Source organism: Melanotaenia boesemani, chromosome 12 (assembly GCF_017639745.1).
Source record: "Melanotaenia boesemani isolate fMelBoe1 chromosome 12, fMelBoe1.pri, whole genome shotgun sequence".
Taxonomy (NCBI): Eukaryota; Metazoa; Chordata; class Actinopteri; order Atheriniformes; family Melanotaeniidae; genus Melanotaenia; species Melanotaenia boesemani.
In genome coordinates, this window is record NC_055693.1 from 36,364,650 (window position 1) to 36,372,344 (window position 7,695).

The following is a 7,695-nucleotide window of genomic DNA, read 5'->3' on the forward strand; positions in this document are numbered from 1 at the left end:
ATACAGTTGGATTTGTGGGCGTACAGGACGAACAGTAGAGGGATCAGAACACAGCTTTGGGGGGAGCCAGTACTGAGTGTGGAGCAGTGGTAAGGGCCGAGGACTGTAAGGGGTCGAGGAATGGTAGGGGCCGAGGAGTGGTAGGGGTTGAGAAATGGTAGGGGCCGAGGAGCGGTAGGGGTCGAGGAGGGTTAGGGGCCGAGGAGTGGTAGGGGTTGAGAAATAGTAGGGGCCGAGGAGCGGTAGGGGTCAAGGAGGGTTAGGGGCCGAGGAGTGGTAGGGTTTGAGAAATCGTAGGGGCCGAGGAGTGGTAGGGAATAGGGATGACGATGGAGGCCTTCAGGAAAGTTGGAATGGTGGCATGATTCAGGGAGAGGTTGGAAGGCTTGGTAAGGATCCCTGTCAGCTGGTCTGCACATGTTTTAATCACTGCTCCTAGGATACTGTCAGGACCAGCAGCTTTCCTGGGGTTCACTTACCTTACCTAATGCTCCTGGAGGAAAGAGGAGGAGTGCTGGAATCAGGGGGAGGCAGTGACTGCAGGTGTGTGGTGGTGGTCTCAAACTGGGCAAAGAATCTGTTCAGCTCTTCTGCCAGGGCACTGCTGCTGCTGGATGATGTGGATGGGGGTGGCCTTCGTAGTTGGTTAGGGCCTGAATACCCCTCCACATCTGTCTCGGGTTGTTGTCATTGAGGTATCCCTCCACTTTTCTTTTGTAGAAGTTCTTGGCCTGTTTCTTCGCTCCCCTCAGGTCAGCTTTGGCAGTGCTGTCGAGAGCGTTGTTCCCCTTCCTGAAGGCCAAGTTACGAGCTCTGATTAGACTCTGAATTTCACTTGTCATCCAGTGCTTCCTGTTGGGAAAGACCCAGATTAGTCTTTCCTGTGTAACATTTTCTCCACAGCATTAAATGTCCAGGTCCTGATCTTCAAACATACTCCAAAGCAATCCTGCAACTGGGAGAGAGCATCTTCAGGCCAGGCTTTGATGGTCTGAAGGGCAGCGGTAATTTGCCTCTGCAGAGGGGTGCACACACACACACACACACACACACACACACACACACACACACACACACACACACACACACACACACACACACACACACACACACAAAGCACCCCACCCAGATGCAACACACTGGGCCAGTAGTCCCTCATCAGCACAGCTAGCTTGGATCTCGGCCTCTGGGGCGACTGCCTATGTCCACCCACCCCCTGGTGGTGCCCAAGAAACAGGGTTATGAAAGGACCCCATTGCCCTCACCTTTTTTTGTGAGTTGATTGCGATTAAAATTGACAGACAGTAAACACACTGTGCTAGGACTGAGGCCACCCAAGCAGCCCCGTCTGCCATGCACTACACAGTACGCCCCCAAAATTTGTGTGTGTTGTGTTCTTCTGTTTTGATGACTACGTGTAATTAAAACTGAGAGGCTAGCTGCCACAGGGTGCAGCCAAAGAGGCTCCGCCCCGCTCCACCATGCATGACGTGCACACCTCCCAAGACCCTACATGTGTGTGAGAAAGAGCAAGGAAGGAGAGGGGTCCAGGGATGTAAGACCAGAAGGAAGAACACTTCCCTCCAGAAGGTGAGCTGCTGGCGGCAGTAGGTGCCCCCGTTCCCTAGGAGGCCCCCCCAGGGCAGGTAAGGCCAGGAGCAGCGGTCCCCCATGACCAGGACACAACCCGACCACAGCCAATGAGGCACCACCAACCCTAGAAGGTACCCACCCACATCATGGCTACTTCTTCCCACATTATTAAAATAGGCAGGTAAAAATTTCCCATTTTCCTAATTAATCAGGTACTGTTCCACACAAACTTGCTGTAGACAATTTTTACTGACTAATGCTGCAGTCGGATCAGATGCAGTCACAGGTCAACCACATGCAGATGTTTACAGCCTTCCTGGGAACCCTATGTCAGTGACTTCTTGTGTTCTGAAAAACAAGGACAAAGAGACCATACACAGACAAGCAAGGGATTTCCTCTGGACTCCGGTAGACCTAGAAATTTCCCCTAATACAACCTGTCACATGTTCTTTTACTGGCAACACAGCGTTAGTCAGACCCTCACATGTTCTTCTCACATCCCACTATATGAACTTAAAGAAAAGAGATATTTAATATGATTAATAGAGTAAGAATTCAAATTCAAATAAGTGGCACACCTGAGTAATTCCTTGATTAGTATCCCAATAAGTTTATCTACATGAGTGAAGATTTGTTTTTCCATAGAAATTTGGATGTATGTGAGTCCATTGACTTAAACCAGCTGGAGGATGGTTTAGTGGTAATAATTGAAAACAGGTAGTTGACTTTTGGTAGAACCATCATTTTAACTGTGGCAACCCTCGCCATGAGTGATATGGGTAAGCGCCTCCACCGTGAGAGATCATCCTCTATTGTTTTAAGTAGCTGGACATAATTTAGCTTTGTTAGTTCTGATAACCTGGGGGAAATGTTTATGCCTAAGGCCCAGTCCCATTTCGTTTTGTTAACCCTTCCCCTTGCCACTTGCTCCTTAAAAGTTGAGCTAGAAGGCATAGGGCTGAAAGTCAGCCAAAATATTGTTTCCAGACTGTATTGTAGTATTGGGTGTGTTTTGTAGGTCACAGTTGATGGGCATAACAATAGTCTTAGACCAGTTAATAGAGTAGTCAGATATTGATGAGAATGTGTTAATAAGTGTGATTGTCTGGGGGAGAGATGTCGGTGAGTTCTGGAGGAAAAGTAATACATCATCAGCATAAAGACTTATCTTGTGTTCTATATTTTTGGCATGGATTCCTTTAGTCTCTTTATTTTGTCTTATGGCAGCAGCTAGGGGTTCAATAAAAATAGCAAAGAGTGATGGAGAAAGCAGGCAGCCCTGTCTGGTTCCTCTCTGCAAACAGAAGCTTGGAGAGGTTTGATCACTGGTCTTACCACATGCATTTGGGTTGTTATATAATATTTTTATCCAATCTACGAAAGATGACCCAAACCCAAATTTGTTTAACGTTGCAAATAAAAATTTCCAGTTTACTCAGTCAAATGCATTTTCTGCGTCTAAAGAAATGACTGTGGATTCCAGGTTATGTAGAGTAGAATAATCTATGATGTTAATTAATCTACGCATGTTAGTAGAGGAATGTCCACCTTTAATAAAGCCTGTCTGGTCAGGATGTATTATTAGAGGGGTTATTTTTTCTATTCTTCTGGCCAAAGCTTTGCTGATTATTTTAAGATCTAACACTGGACGAAAAGTACCAAGATACGGAGCGATCCGATACCGCTATCTGTCCGTAACCCCGCCACATCCCTCACGGATCCTATTTTTAGATCGCTTTGGATCCGGACCACTAAAGATCCAAAAACCCGGATTTTCACCCGCGAGGTATCCACAAGATGCGTGTTCATGTGATCCCTCGCGGATCCAATTTTAGATCGCCTCGGATACTGACCGCATCATTGGCAGATCATGTTCACAGATCACGGGAAATACGTTGAACATCTGTCACGGATGCCCGCGGGATATTCGCGGATTTTTCATTTATGCAATATGTCTGATTTAATGGTTCTCTTCATTAATTATATGGTTTGGCATGTAACCTTTCATGTAAAAGTACTAACCTAGTTCTTATCTTTAAAGATCTTAGCAGGCATTAAAATCACCCAGTTTCAAACATCACAATCATAGTTATAATGTGACAGTCTTTAATCTTGGTTTGTGTACCATCATCATGTTGTACAAATCATTTGACCAAATTACACATTACTATTTCAGCAAGCATTTATAAAATGACATTGTCAGATTAAACTGTATAAAGAATATCAGCATTATTAACTGAACAGTGGGAACAGAACAGAATGAAGCAGTCTAATAAATCAGGTGCATCTACAAAACTGCATAGCATGTCAGACATGAAAAACAGACCAATGTTTTTCTTTTTTTCTTTATTAAAGCACACAGTTTTATTTCAAATAAATGGATCTGATTCCTCTCAGCGGCTGCCTCTGGCTATATACACCACTGGGCACTCTCCGGTGCACCATCCTGGAGGACATCTTTTGTAGGTCAACGAGGTGGTGCTGACACCTTTCTAACATGTCCGTGAGTCTTGTTGTCCTCCATTCTGGTGGACATGCTTTCCACGCGTCTTTGTCTTCAGTGTCCGTCTCCTCTTTACTCATCATGCATGCAGGCGCCCGTTCCAGGTATCTGTACTCCTCATTGGTTAAGATGAGCGAGCGGCAGATCGGCGTGAATTTAAAAGCTTTAACAGAAAACATTAGATATTACTCTCAATGGAGAATGACATTTATAGGTCAATGAGAACACTTTAAATGTATACATTTAAAAATGAACAAAATAAAACATTTTTACTGCCAGAAACTTCATCTTTATGCACAGTTCATACAACACATTTCAGTTGTTGTATCCAGAGATAAAACTGCTGACTACAACACTGTAATGTGATACAAAAGCAAATCAGAAATCTGATGCATTCTAAAAGAACTTAAAAATAAATAAATCTATAAGTGATTCAACTCACTCTATGTCTTCGGTTGTTGAGAGCTTTGGCCCTCCGATCCTATTCTGACCACCTAGATTCCCTCCTGATGTTCTCAAAGTATCTGTTGCTCCTACAAACACAAAAAGTGACACATTAATATGTGAAATATCTTTTCAACAAATTGTCTTTCTTTAGAGAGATAAGCATTATTTTTAGAACTAACCTTAAACAAGTTTTAGAGTCATAACTTACTTCTGATCAAAGAGGTTTCACATTCCTCTTCATCTGCAATTGTCCACAACATTGAATTTGTGCCACCGGAGTTGTGCTCAGACATGAACCTGCAGATTACATCACAGAAAACACAACAAAGCAACATGAAACATGACAAATACTAAATCTACTCTGAAAATTCGTTAGTGAATATGTAAAATCAAAGTGCCATTATTTTTTTTTATCTGAGTCAATTTAAGATGGACTAAAGCATCATTAGTCTGTGATCTGATGAATATACTGTATAACTACTAAAGGTGATGCTGCATAGAAAATACATATCTTGTAATCAACTTACAGACTACTAAATGGTATTAGATGTCTTACCTCTCATTTCCTCTGTATTTGTGCCCATCCTCCAGACTCCTGTGGATCCTTTTTACCTCACGCTAAAACAGCCAATATCACAAACAGGGACGTTGCATATTAATATATATTTATTATGTAATTATGACTTTAGCAAAGCTAATTTCCATCGTTAGTCCCTTATTGTTTAAACCACTTCAGAAAAACATTTTCTTTGCATGAACATTAATTTCACTGCTGTTAACAAAAGACAAAAAGGACATGATGGTGTTGATCAAACAATTAAGAGAACTTGGGAAAGCACGTCATCCCACGTGGTGCATTGTGGGACGTTGCCGTCATACTTGCATTCTGTACTGTAATAATTCTGTACTACCTGTAAGCTACATATTTATACACACACACTTAGATACATACTGCTCATTGCACAACATACAGAAAACATTTTACCAAGTAACAGTTTTCTCTACCAAGCATAGTTGTACTGAGCTGCTTAAAATAGTGTTTTTGGTGTGTACATATCCAACCACCTCAGGGTGTACAGGCATTCTGGTCTCCTCGCGATTCTCATCATGCTGACAGTTCTAGAAACTTTCTGTAAAAAGAGGAAGAAGATAAATAAATAAATCTACACCTCATTACAGTGGTTAATAATAAAGTTAAAGGTAAATAAGTTGTAAATAAGTTGTTTCTGTGGTTGTGGACACATTTTATCTAAGGGAACTTCAGACTGATAACTCACCAGTAAACATGCAATATTTTCCCACATAAGCAACAACAATAACAAGAAGGTTTAGCAAACAGCTTACAGGTTGGCTGTAGGAAAATGCTGTGAAGTGTGTGGTTCCACAGCTCCTCTGTTACTGCTACCACCACCAGTTCACCTCCAGTTCTCCAGCGCTTTAGTCACGTCCAGTTTGGCCATCATCTTGTCCATGTCTTGGTGTAAACTGCACAATGCCCTGAAACATGTTCAGATATGTTTTAGGTATTGATTGTGAAAATTAGAACAAAATCCTTACAGAAACCAAAGCATGTAAATCCTATTTCTCCACTGACCTGCAGCCTTAGCACAGGATCGGGAACGTTTGTTTCTACATTTGATTTTGAGTTTATTTTTCTTAAAAAGGCACAATGTATATTAATATACATTTATAATGTAAATATGCAGGATTTGAACAAAGCTTAATTCCATCATTAGTCTCTTCTAGTTACAAACGCAGGTCTCAGTCTGTGATCGTGTTAGTTTTTGTTGTTTGGTGTTTTAAAATGACAATGGCTATCAAAATACTGAGTAAAATCTACATTCTGTGCCATTTTTATCTACATTATAATAAAAAATATGGATGTATTGATGTACAACAAATTAGGCTTTACTACTTTATATAGGGACACCTTTTAAACCAGAGAATTATAATATAAATATCTATTGTGTTACACAGGAAAAAAAACAAACAAACAAACAAAAAACAAAAAAAAAAAAAAAAGACAGAAGCCAACCAAATTTACTCCCGGTTTTACTTTTGACAGTAATTTTGTCCACCCATTATGTTTTTAACTTACTTTAATCCCAATAAGCACTCGATTGTCTGTCAGTGGTTATTGAACAATTAAGAAACAGTTTTAACTGATTCAACCATAAAATAAACATTAAAACACACACACAAAAATGTACAAACGTTTTATATTTAATCCCGTTTAAATGAAACAACCGTTCACTTGTATTCATTTAATGAGGAGCTTACTTGCCAGGACCAAGATGGCGATCACGTGGACGTGTCGCAACAATGGCCAATGGTCGATGAATGAACCCATAAAAGCTAGCGAAACATCTTAGTTTCAAATAAAGTTACTGCAGTTTCACGGACATGGGTATAACAGTAAGTTTGTCTGCGAAGCTAAACTTAAGTAACTCACTATCTATAACAACTTAAGCAATTTAAAGGCCTAAAAAAATGAGTATCAACTTACTTCCACATAATGTCCGATGTGACTGAGCGGCTGGCTCTGCTACTGGCTCCAGCTGGGCGCCAAATGTGAGAATTAAATTAATCGTCCGTTGGCATCGACACTTATCTCCGTGTCCTCTGAGTCTGGGCGAAGAAGAGTCGTTTGCTTTGTCCGAAGAATACTTTTACAATTTACTGACGTGAACTGTAATTGAAAACACGACAATAAAGAGAAGCGCAGCGCAGAACTACATTGGTGCTGCTCGATGACGTCATACGATGTGCGACAGTTGAGCAGGATCTCACAGGAGAGTGAGCGGCGACCTGCTGTTAGTAGTTGCTCAGGGAAATTTCACATTCATAAAAGGAAAAGGGCTGACAGCAAGCCGAACTTCACAGTTTCTACAAGATCGTTTTCAATACAGCTCCAACCTCAGTGGTCTTTAGAACTCAAAAGCCTTAAAAACTAAGTTTACTTTGGAAAAATTCTTATTTCATTGAGATGACTCTTTCCTCACTTTACTTTAACTGATGGTTAAATGTATAAATGCATATGCATATGCACACCTGGATTTTTCATATATGTTTATGTATATCTCCTAGATATAATTTACTTACTGGTCTCAATGAATATCACTTAATACTTGATCCCCTTGCAATACAGTTT

General features: G+C 41.1%; 1 long non-coding RNA gene across 1 annotated transcript; it reads right to left on the reverse strand.

Moving 5' to 3' along the window:
• Window positions 1–5,645: 5,645 nt before the first annotated feature.
• LOC121650871 lies at window positions 5,646–7,270 on the reverse strand. Its single transcript, XR_006012348.1, has 3 exons — window positions 7,051–7,270; window positions 5,889–6,041; window positions 5,646–5,674 (listed from the first exon to the last, which is right to left on the reverse strand). It is a non-coding gene; the product is annotated as an uncharacterized LOC121650871 (long non-coding RNA).
• Between the last annotated feature and the right edge of the window lie 425 nt (window positions 7,271–7,695).